Source organism: Bubalus bubalis, chromosome 3, assembly GCF_019923935.1.
Source record: "Bubalus bubalis isolate 160015118507 breed Murrah chromosome 3, NDDB_SH_1, whole genome shotgun sequence".
In the NCBI taxonomy this organism is placed as follows: Eukaryota; Metazoa; Chordata; class Mammalia; order Artiodactyla; family Bovidae; genus Bubalus; species Bubalus bubalis.
The window spans coordinates 22188088-22200632 of NC_059159.1; positions in this window are offsets into that span (position 1 = coordinate 22188088).

Genomic DNA, 12545 nt, shown 5'->3' on the forward strand with positions numbered 1-12545 from the left:
CTGGAAAAACCATAGCTTTGACTAGACGAATCTTTATCAGCAAAGTAATGTCTCTGCTTTTTAATATGCTAAGTTAGTCATAGCTTTTCTTCCAAGAAGCAAGTGTCTTTTAATTTCATAGCTGAAGCCACCATCTGCAGTGATTTTGGAGCCCAAGAAAATAGTCTGTAACTGTTTCCATTGTTTCCCCCTCTATTTGCCATGATGTGATGGGACCAGATGCCATGATCTTAGTTTTCTGAATGTTGAGTTTTAAGCCAACTTTTTCCCTCTCTTCTTTCACTTTCATCAAGAGGCTCTTTCGTTCTTCTTTGCTTTCTGTCATAAGAATGGTGCCATCTGCATATCTGAGGTTATTGTTACTTCTCCCGGAAATCTGGGAGCAGTGACCCCACAAGAGACTGACCCAGACTTGCCTGTGAGTGTGCAGGAGTCTCTGGTGGAGGCGTGGGTTGGCGGTGGCCTGCCGCAGTGTCGGGGGCACTGAGTGCGGCAGTGCGTGCATAGGCCCTTTTGAAGGAGGTCGCCATTATCTTCATTACCTCCATTTGGTCTCAGGTCAAACAACAGGAAGGGAACACAGCCCCACCCATCAACAGAAAATGGATTACAGATCAAACCAGTCAATCCTAAAGGAAATCAGTCCTGAATATTCATTGGAAGGACTCATGCTGAAGCTGAAACTCCAATACCTGGGCCACCTGATGCGAAGAACTGACTCATTGAAAAGACCCTGATGCTGGGAAAGATTGAAGGCAGGAGGAGAAGGGGACGACAGAGGATGAGATGGTTGGATGGCATCATCGACTCAATGGACATGAGTTTGAGCAAGTTCTGGGAGTCAGTGAAGGACAGGGAGCCTGGTGTGCTGCAGTCCATGGGGTCACAAAGAGTCAGACATGACTGAGTGACTGAACTGAACTGAACACGGCCCCACCCATCAGAACAAGACCCAGTTTCCCCCACAGTCAGTCTCTCCCACCAGGAAGCTTCCATAAGCCTCTTATCCTTATCCGAGAGGGCAAACAGAATGAAAACCACAGTTACAGAAAACTAATCAAACGGATCACATGGACCACAGCCTTGCCTAATTCAATGAAACTATGAGCCATGCCGTGTATGGCCATCCAAGACAGACGAGTCATGGTGAAGAATTCTGACAAAACGTGGTCCACTGGAGAAAGGAATGGCAAACCACTTCAGTATTCTTGCCTTGAGAACCCTATGAACAGTATGAAAAGGCAAAAAAAGATATTACCATTGGGGGATTTTAATAAAGGACATGTGAGTTTTCACTGTACTATTTCTTACAACTAAATCTACACTTACCTCAAAACTTTAATTAAAAATTTTAAATGTCCTTGAATGAATAAACACATGTGAATTACCATCAAATACAGTTACAGAATACTATAAAGAGAAATACAAGCCAGACTGAAGGGAAGAAAATTGACAGGTGCATTCAGAGGAAGAGTTGAGCAGAATTAAGGGATGCCTTTAGGTTACTATGGGGACTATCAACCAGGTTGCTAAAAACTTCTGTGCAGAGCAGAACGCTTGAGAATGGACTGGGTCAAAAAAAAAAAGTTAACAAAATTAAAATGTTTAGCAACATGGATGAACTAGAAATTATCATACTATATGAAGTAAGTCAGAAAAAGACAAATACCGTATTCTATCACTTATATATGGGATCTAAAATATAACACAAATGAACTTATCTATGAAACAGAAATACTCACCGACGTAGAGACTAAGCATGTGGGTGCCAAGGGGGTGAGGTGAGGGAGCAATGGATTGTGAGTTTGGGAACAGCAGAGGCAAACTATTATATACTGAATGGATAAACAATAAGGTGTTACTGTATAGCACAGGGAATTCTATTCAATATCATGTGATAAATCATTATGAAAAAGAATATATATATATATATATTTAATGTTTGCTGCTGCTGCTGCTGCTAAGTCGCTTCAGTCATGTCCGACTCTGTGTGATCCCATAGACGGCAGCCCACCAGGCTCCCCCGTCCCTGGGATTCTCCAGGCAAGAACACTGGAGTGGGTTGCCATTTCCTTCTCCAATGCATGAAAGTGAAAAGTGAAAGTGAAGTTGCTCAGTCGTGTCCGACTCTTAGCGACCCCATGGACTGCAGCCTACCAGGCTCCTCCATCCATGGGATTTTTCAGGCAAGAGTACTGGAGTGGGTTGCCATTGCCTTCTCCATTTAATGCTTAAAGAGAGACAAAAAGAAGGCAAGAAGATAATATCCAAGAAAAGGAAAGTGAAGTCGCTCAGTCGTGTCCAACTCTTTGCGACCCCATGGACTGTAGCCTACCAACCTCCTCTGTCCATGAGATTTTCCAGGCAATAGTACTGGAGTGGATTGCCATTTCCTTGTCCAGGGGATCTTCCCAACCCAGGGATCAAACCTAGGTCTCCCACATTGTAGACAGACACTTTACCGTCTGAGCCATCAGGATTTATTTTAATAAACTAAGATAAAGGGAAGTTAACTAAGACAAGACTCCCTGGGACACTTACTAGAAGACAGCAGGGTCAATGTCGTGAGTTAGAGAAAGAAGGTTTAGAAAAATCAGTTCTTCAAAGGCAGGAAGAGAAGCTAAAAGAATTCCTGTCAAACTGGTGAAGAAGATGTACTGGGACCCAACAAAGAAAGTCTAATATTGTGACTCAAATGGGACCAATGGATGGGTGCACAGTTTTAGCTTAAGAATTATAACTTCAGAGGTTGGGACCTCCTAATGAAAAGGGAGTGGAGAACAGGAAATCGAATTCTTGTGGAGTTTCGTTTAGTGCTTACAGTCTGCAATGCTAACAATATAGCATGACTTATATTGGTCAGATCAGATCAGATCAGATCAGTTGCTCAGTCGTGTCCGACTCTTTGCGATCCTATGAATCTCAGCACGCCAGGTCTCCCTGTCCATCACCAACTCCCGGAGTTCACTCAGACTCCCGTCCATCAAGTCAGTGATGCCATCCAGCCATCTCATCCTCTGTCGTCCCCTTCTCCTCCTCCCCCAATCTCTCCCAGCATCAGAGTCTTTTCCAATGAATCAACTCTTCACATGAGGTGGCCAAAGTACTGGAGTTTCAGCTTTAGCATCATTCCTTCCAAAGAAATCCCAAGGTTGATCTCCTTCAGAATGGACTGGTTGGATCTCCTTGTACTCCAAGGGACTCTCAAGACTCTTCTTCAACACCACAGTTCTAAAGCATCAATTCTTTGGCCCTCAGCCTTCTTCACAGTCCAACTCTCACATCCATACATGACCACAGGAAAAACCATAGCCTTGACTAGACGAACCTTTGTTGGCAAAGTAATGTCTCTGCTTTTGAATATGCTATCCAGGTTGGTCATAACTTTCCTTCCAAGGAGTAAGCATCTTTTAATTTCATGGCTGCAGTCACCATCTGCAGTGATTTTGGAGCCCAGAAAAATAAAGTCTGACACTGTTTCCACTGTTTCCCCATCTATTTCCCATGAAGTGGTGGAACAGGATGCCATGATCTTCGTTTTCTGAATGTTGAGCTTTAAGCCAACTTTTTCACTCTCCACTTTCACTTTCATCAAAAGGCCTTTGAGTTCCTCTTCACTTTCTGCCATAAGGGTGGGGTCATCTGCATATCTGAGGTTATTGAGATTTCTCCAGGCAACCTTGATTCCAGCTTGTGCTTCTTCCAGTCCAGCATTTCTCATGATGTACTCTGCATATAAGTTAAATAAACAGGGTGACAATATACAGCCTTGACATACTCCTTTTCCTATTTGGAACCAGTCTGTTGTTCCATGTCCAGTTCTAACTGTTGCTTCCTGACCTGCATACAAATTTCTCAAGAGGCAGATCAGGTGTTCTGGTATTCCCATCTCTTTCAGAATTTTCCACAGTTTATTGTGATCCACACAGTCAAAGGCTTTGGCATAGTCAATAAAGCAGAAATAGATGTTTTTCTGGAACTCTCTTGCTTTTTTGATGATCCAGTGGATGTTGGCAATTTGATCTCTGGTTCCTCTGCCTTTTCTAAAACCAGCTTGAACATCAGGAAGTTCACGGTTCATATATTGCTGAAGCCTGGCTTGGAGAATTTTGAGCATTACTTTACTAGCGTGTGAGATGAGTGCAATTGTGCAGTAGTTTGAGCATTCTTTGGCATTGCCTTTCTTTGGGATTGGAATGAAAACTGACCTTTTCCAGTCCTGTGGCCACTGCTGAGTTTTCCAAATGTGCTGGCATGTTGAGTGCAGCACTTCCACAGCATCATCTTTCAGGATTTGGAATAGCTCAACTGAAATTCCATCACCTCCACTAGCTTTGTTCGTAGTGATGCTTTCTAAGGCCCACTTGATTTGACAGAATGTGGTCCACTGGAGAAGGGAATGGCAAACCACTTCAGTATTCTTGCCTTGAGAACCCCATGAACAGTATGAAAAGGCAAAATGATAAGATACTGAAAGAGAAACTCCCCAGGTCAGTAGGTGCCCAATATGCTACTGGAGATCAGTGGAGAAATAACTCCAGAAAGAATGAAGGGATGGAGCCAAAGCAAAAAGAATACCCAGCTGTGGATGTGACTGGTGATAGAAGTAAGGTCCGATGCTGTAAAGAGCAATATTGCATAGGAACCTGGAATGTCAGGTCCATGAATCAAGGCAAATTGGAAGTGGTCAAACAAGAGATGGCAAGAGTGAATGTTGACATTCTAGGAATCAGCAAACTGAAATGGACTGGAATGGGTGAGTTTAACTCAGATGACCATTATATCTACTACTGCGGGCAGGAAGCCCTCAGAAGAAATGGAGTGGCCATCATGGTCAACAAAAGAGTCTGAAATGCAGTACTTGGATGAAATCTCAAAAACGACAGAATGATCTCTGTTCATTTCCAAGGCAAACCATTCAATATCACAGTAATCCAAGTCTATGCCCCAACCAGTAATGCTGAAGAAGCTGAAGTTGAATGGTTCTATGAAGACCTACAAGACCTTTTAGAACTAACACCCAAAAAAGATGTCCTTTTCATTATAGGGGACTGGAATGCAAAAGTAAGAAGTCAAGAAACACCTGGAGTAACAGGCAAATTTGGCCTTGGAATACGGAATGAAGCAGGGCAAAGACTAATAGAGTTTTGCCAAGAAAATGCACTGGTCATAACAAACACCCTCTTCCAACAACACTAGAGAAGACTCTATACATGGACATCACCAGATGGTCAACACCAAAATCAGATTGATTATATTCTTTGCAGCCAAAGATGGAGAAGCTCTATACAGTCAGCAAAAACAAGACCAGGAGCTGACTGTGGCTCAGATCATGAACTCCTTATTGCCAAATTCAGGCTTAAATTGAAGAAAGTAGGGAAAACCACTAGACCAGTCAGGTATGACCTAAATCAAATCCCTTATGATTATACAGTGGAAGTGAGAAATAGATTTAAGGGCCTAGATCTGATAGATAGAGTGCCTGATGAACTATGGAATGAGGTTCGTGACATTGTACAGGAGACAGGGAGCAAGACCATTCCCATAGAAAAGAAATGCAAAAAAGCAAAATGGCTGTCTGGGAAGGCCTTACAAATAGCTGTGAAAAGAAGAGAAGTGAAAAGCAAAGGAGAAAAGGAAAGATATAAACATCTGAATGCAGAGTTCCAAAGAATAGCAAGAAGAGATAAGAAAGCCTTCTTCAGCAATCAATGCAAAGAAATAGAGGAAAACAACAGAATGGGAAAGACTAGGGATCTCTTCAAGAAAATCAGAGATACCAAAGGAACATTTCATGCAAAGATGAGCTTGATAAAGGACAGAAATGGTATGGACCTAACAGAAGCAGAAGATATTAAGAAGAGATGGCAAGAATACACAGAAGAACTGTACAAAAAAGATCTTCATGACCCAGATAATCATGATGGTGTGGTCACTGACCTAGAGCCAGACATCCTGGAATGTGAAGTCAAGTTATATTGGTAATACACTGAAACTCTACATAATTGGTATCCTAAATTGGCCTCACTCGCTAATAATGCTCATTTTGGGAGTATGAAACATCCATGTACTGGGCTACAATGAACAAGCCAGGAAGGGGAAGCACTTATGGAAAATGCCAGAAAAAATAGGACCCAAATGCCAAATCTTTGATTAGAAAAATAGCCCTGCGTTTCACTCTTGAATTACAACAGTGAAGAATTTTACCAAGAACACCCTGGTGTGTGTACAATGCTCTGATAAATCACTCCATGTGAAATGCATGTGCAGGACAAACAGAAACGAATGCCAGTATCACTCACACACCTTAAAACAGGCTGGGAAATGCTGACAAACATGTTCCAACACAAATCTGTCTAATTATATTCTTAATTGATACATGAAACACAAGATTAAACCAGATCGTGTGGAGGCGTGCTCCTGTGAGAAAAATCAACAATATAACAGAAAGAGGGCAAAATAGTAAAGTGAAGGTCTGTCACATGCCAATTTTTTTAAAGTACAAAAAAATACATTTTTATTTGCTGATGAATTATGTATCTATAATCTATCAAATGGCATGATTGATTAAAAAAGAAACTCACACTATCTTAAGCGGCTAAAGAAATTACTCTTAATAAGCAAAATAATACCCAAGCTCTATGAGATTAGCCCCCTAATTAAAGGATCAGTTAGACTGTTTAAAGAAAAGATATTCGTATGTATAACTGCCTGGAGGAGAAATCCATTGGATAGAAACTTGTGTGCCATCGGTTCTCTCTGGTACGGTTTTTACCTTTTTTTCAAATTAATTTTTATTGCAGTGCAGCTGCTTTACTGTGTTGTGTTAGTTTCCACTGCACAGAAAAGTGAATCAGCCAACCCCTCCCTTTGGGCTTCCTCCTCATCCCGGTCACCAAAGTGCATTAAGCAGAGTTCCCTGTGCTATGCAATACAGTTTTTAGAATAAAACCTGATCACAACTTTTATGTGTAGGACAGGCAAATACTAAGTGGATTAAGATTCATGACCCACACAGGCAACAAAATTAGGCACTTGAACAGATGCCCAAGTACGTCACATTAAAAGCGCATACACATGCGCCCGAGTACATTACTTGAAAATAAATGAACCTATTATTTTCGTTTCGATATTTTTTTCATCCTGAAAGCAAATATCCAGTCTTAAGTACAAGCAGGTTAGAAGAGACACTGTTTCCTTCAAAGGTTCAGGCCCAAATCCCAACATATCACTCAGTAAAAATCCATCAAGATGGAGGATGGGTATGTGCCTGACTTGCTTGGATTCATAAACACTAAAAACGTGGGGAATGTAATGGTTTTGAACTATGTATCCGTCTGCTGGTAGTTCATCACCCCCCACTCCCACCTCCTTCAAGCAAATAAGTGACTCTGTTCATTGCCTCAGGGAAGCAGAACGCAAAATCCTTGGTCTTGGAATAAAGAGGATTCAGAGTCCAAACAACAGAAGAAGCACCATTTATTTTACATGCATCATATGCAGAGTACATCATGAGAAACGCTGGGCTGGAAGAAGCACAAGCTGGAATCAAGACTGCCGGGAGAAATCTCAATAACCTCAGATATGCAGATGACACCACCCTTATGGCAGAAAGTGAAGAGGAACTAAAAAGCCTCTTGATGAAAGTCAAAGAGGAGAGGAAAAAGTTGGCTTAAAGCTCAGAAAACTAAGATCATGGCATCTGGTCCCATAACTTCATGGGAAATAGATGGGGAAACAGTGGAAACAGTGTCAGACTTTATTTTTTGAGACTCCAAAATCACTGCAGATGGTGATTGCAGCCATGAAATTAAGAGACGTTTACTCCTTGGAAGGAAAGTTATGACCAACCTAGATAGCATATTCAAAAGCAGAGACATTACTTTGCCAACAAAGGTCCGTCTAGTCGAGGCTATGGTTTTTCCTGTGGTCATGTATGGATGTGAGAGTTGGACTGCAAAGAAGGCTGAGCACCGAAGAATTGATGCTTTTGAAGTGTGGTGTTGGAGAAGACTCTTGAGAGTCCCTTGGACTGCAAGGAGATCCAACCAGTCCATTCCAAAAGAGATCAGTCCTGGGTGTTCTTTGGAAGGAATGATGCTAAAGCTGAAACTCCAGTACTTTGGCCACCTCATGTGAAGAGTTGACTCATTGGAAAAGACTCTGATGCTGGGAGGGATTTGGGGGCAGGAGGAGAAGGGGACGACAGAGGATGAGATGGCTGGATGGCATCACCGACTCAATGGGCATGAGTTTGAGTGAACTCCAGGAGATGGTGATGGACAGGGAGGCCTGGCGTGCTGCAATTCATGGGGTTGCAAAGAGTTGGACATGACTGAGTGACTGAACTGAACTGAACTGAACTGATTGTCTCCTCACTGCCAGGCACAAAGCTAGAAAGTGATGAAAGAGCCGTGAACAGGACAGACAGGTCTTGGGGCTTATATTCTAGAACAGAACCTTAGGATAGAAGAGCTTCCCTGGGACTGAAGGGAGAGGGGAGAAAGGAGGAATGAAGAGACAGGGGTAGTGGTGAGTCTCCAAGAGAGGAGCCCCAGACCCTGCTGCTGAGTCAGAGCCCCTGCAAAGCAGCAGAACGGGAGGTAATCTTGGGGACCTGATGGCTTAGGAGCACTACATCCTGCTTCTTGGACTGTGGCCCCAGGAAATGGACAAGAGCCAAATAGGTTATGGTTGAACGAGGTGTCTGGCAGCTGGAGCTACTAACAACCCACCTGGTATTTCCATGCCAGCGGCACACTAATGTAGCAGAATGGTTCTCAAGGCCTCAAGCAGGAAGCAAGCAGCTAGAAGCACAAATACAAATTCAAACTAAGAGGCTTAATCATCCCTGTTGAAATAAGGTAAGATACACACACACACTCTGTTTTCTAGAGCATTTACTTTAGAAACCTTGTCATTGTAAATTCTTTCCTTGTGTCTTTGAAATGTAAGTGAATCTTTTTAAAAGCTAGATAAGATTTTGTCCAGCTTTGCAACCTGTCTTTGACTTTGAAATGTAAACATCCAAGGAAAATAGCACCCCAGTCTCCCAGGTCCTGTGGGAAAGTAGGAGCCTCTCTCCAAAACTACCTCCTGTCACAAGAAGTGCAGTTTTCCTTTATGTGAAGCCCATTAGCGAACACAGATGGTGACCCCAATTACCAGGTAAAGTTACGACATGAACTGTGTGTGACAAATGGCGATGTCAAGTCCTCTTTCTGGAGGACTAGTTACTGCTTCTCTTGAGAACAGGGGTGTAACAGATTGTATCTGCTTGATTCTAGAAGGAGAAGATTTCCTTCTGTCTTTGCACTCAGTGATTCCTGGGATGTGCATCATATTCTAAGATAAAGCAACATGTTTTCTTTCTCTACTATCTTTGTGGAGAGGATTTCTGAGTTGGGAGATTTTGTGTTAATTTTTTCCCCAACCCCCAACAACACAAATGGAACCAGTAGGAAAGACAGAGACTGACACAGGGAACCCAGACTTAGACAGATGACATCAAGAAGCAGGATGTAGTGCTCCTAAGCCATCAGGTCCCCAAGCTTACCTCCCGTTCTGCTGCTTTGCAGGGGCTCTGACTCAGGGGCCCTATAGTCACAACTACGAAGTTCCCCAAAACTTAGACACAAAATTTTGGGGGAAAAAGGTGGGAAGTCCATATGATGAAATTTAATTACACATCCTGTGCAGAATCAAAGCTCAAGGTAAAGACTAATTTGTTATAGAGAAATATAGTAACGTATACATCCTGTCTACCTTAGCCTATGGACTCAGATTTATATCAACTATAGCAAATAATGGGACTTGCCAATGTTTAACTTTGGGAGTCCTATTTCAGACATTTGTGCTAACAACCCATTTCTTCTGGGTGAAGCATAGAGGGAAAAGAGTGGAGTGATTCTCAAGTGATTGTCAGACTTTGCTGCATGTTAGACATCAAGGAAATCACAGTCAATCTTAAAGGAAATCAATCCTGAATAGTCATTGGAAAGACTGATACTGAAGCTGAAGTTCCAATACTTTGGCCCCTGATGCAAAGAGCCAACTCACTGGAAAAGACCTTGATGCTGGGAAAGATTGAAGGCAGAAGGAGAAGAGGGGGACAACAGATGAGATGGCTGGATGGCATCACCGACTCAATGGACACGAGTTTGAGCAAACTCCAGGAGAAGGTGAAGAGCTAGGAAGTCTTATTCTCCCTGGTGGCGCTAGTGGTAAAGAACTCGCCTGCCAATGCTGGAGACATAAGAGATGCAGGTTCGATCCCTGGGTTGGGAAGATTTCCTGGGTTGGGAGAAGGCCATGGCAACCCACTCCAGTGTTCTTGCCTGGAAAACCCCATGGACAGAGAAGCCTGGTGAACTATAGTCCATGAGGTCGTAAAGAGTGGGACACGACTGAGGTGACTTAGCATGAATGCACCTTATGTGCCCAATGTTTTACATCGATTACTAAGACATTACCAGCTTATGTTCTAAAGGGTAGACTCTGGAGTCAGACTGCCTGGCTTTGGATCTTGGCTCTGCACTTCACTGGACTTCAGTTTTTAGAAATTTCCACTGCTTCCCCAAAATAGTTGGAATAATTCTCCCACTCATTAGCCTATGAAATTACTCAGCCCTGGTGGTTCAGATGGTAAAGAATCCACCTGCAATGCAGGAGATCCCAGTTCGATCCCTGGGTTGGGAAGATCCCCTGGAGAAGGAAATGGCAATCCACTCCTGTATTCTGGCCTGGAAATTCTCATGGACAGAAGAGCCTGACCCCGCATGAGGGTCACAAAGAGTCAGACATGACTGAGCGACTAACACACACACACACACACACACACACACACATAAAAACTAAACATCCCACATTTCAGAGCTCCTCTCACTTTCTCACACAGACTGCTTTCTGTCTATGGAATGTGTATCTCTCTAAATAAACCTGCTTTCATCTTACTTTGTGAGCGTCCCTGGTGGCTCAGACAGTAAAGAATCTGCCCTCAACGTGGGAGACCTGGGTTCAATTCCTGGCTCAGGAAGATCCCCTGAAAAAGGAAATGACTACCCACTCCAGTACTCTTGCCTGGAAAATCCCATGGACAGAGGAGCCTGGTAGGCCACAGTCCATGGGGTCCAAAGAGTCAGACACGACTGAGCATCTAACACTTTCACTTTGTTTTTCAACTTAACTGTGGCTTGCTCTTGAATTCTTTCCTGCTCAAAGCCAAGGACCCTCAATTGGTGGCCAGTCCCAGAGATTCACTCGAAACCTGGGACAGAAGCACTCATGTTCTAGCTGCAGAGAGTGTAAATCTATATCATCTTTGCCCTTGCCTCCTCTTCCCTTCAAAATCAGTTGCCACTTGCTAAAACTCACTGATTGCATGCATGCTCCCCCTCCTCTATGCCCATGGCATTATTCACATCCAGTTTCTTATGATTGCCCAGCCAGAACTTTGAAAACAACTTTACTTCTTTCTTCATGAACACTGGTTCTCAAAATGATGTCCTTACTCTGAAATCTTCTGCACTCCTCCCCAATTAATCTGACTGTGTGACTCTCCATTTCATAAACCGGGAATGATTCTCCATTTCCGACCAAATAAAATCTAGGCTTTGTAGCTTCCCTTTTCTATGATCTGACCCTGAACCTCCCTCTTTTTTTTTTCTCTTTCCTCTACAATGCCTTCTCCACCATTTCTCCCCACAATATGGCCCAAAAGGTCACCTCTCCACTTCAGAACTCTTCTAGAACTTTATCTTTACCCAACACACCTCTGTGCAAACAGTAATCATCCAATAACCAACTGAATGAATGAATGACCTTCAGTCTTGAATTCTAATTCTGAAGGGTCTGGGGGCTCACTCTTGTGAATGTCCCTACAACTGGTGTTCTCAACCACAGCATTTTGGTTCTTGTGAGTTATGTTATAATTAATTTTTTTCTAGTAACAAAACACAACATTTCCAAATGCTTTCTTTTTCTCATAACTAGAGTAGATTCAAGATGATCCCTATAAGAAGGAAGGATGTCCTTGCTTATTTGCACTCTGTTATGATTTCTAAAACATAAAGAATAGCATGTAACTCTAATGCACTGAGAATTACATGGATCCTGCAATTTTATATATGCCACAGTCTTTAATGAGCTATTATTACTGATTTCTCTAATAAAAGACAGTATTTTTGACAAGCAAATTAGCAAAATTTTCCTTGAAAAGTGATGATTGAGATCTTGAATTAAATAACTTCATGATTCACATGCTTATAGAATACTTTTAAATACGTCTCCTCTCTCATTAAAAAAAAAAATCTGGCACTATTTATTTTAATCTAGCATGTACGTGGAATGTTCCAGACATGGAACTCCCAGTTGTGTGGGCCAGCAGGGCCCAAATATTAAAGCTGCAGCGTTTAACACAGTAGCTACTAGCCATGTGGGTTGTAAGCACTTTAAGAGTAGCTTGTCCAAATTGAAATGTGCATAAAAATACGCATTGGATTTCAAAGACAGTATCACAAATAAAGAATGTAAAGTATCTCATTAAT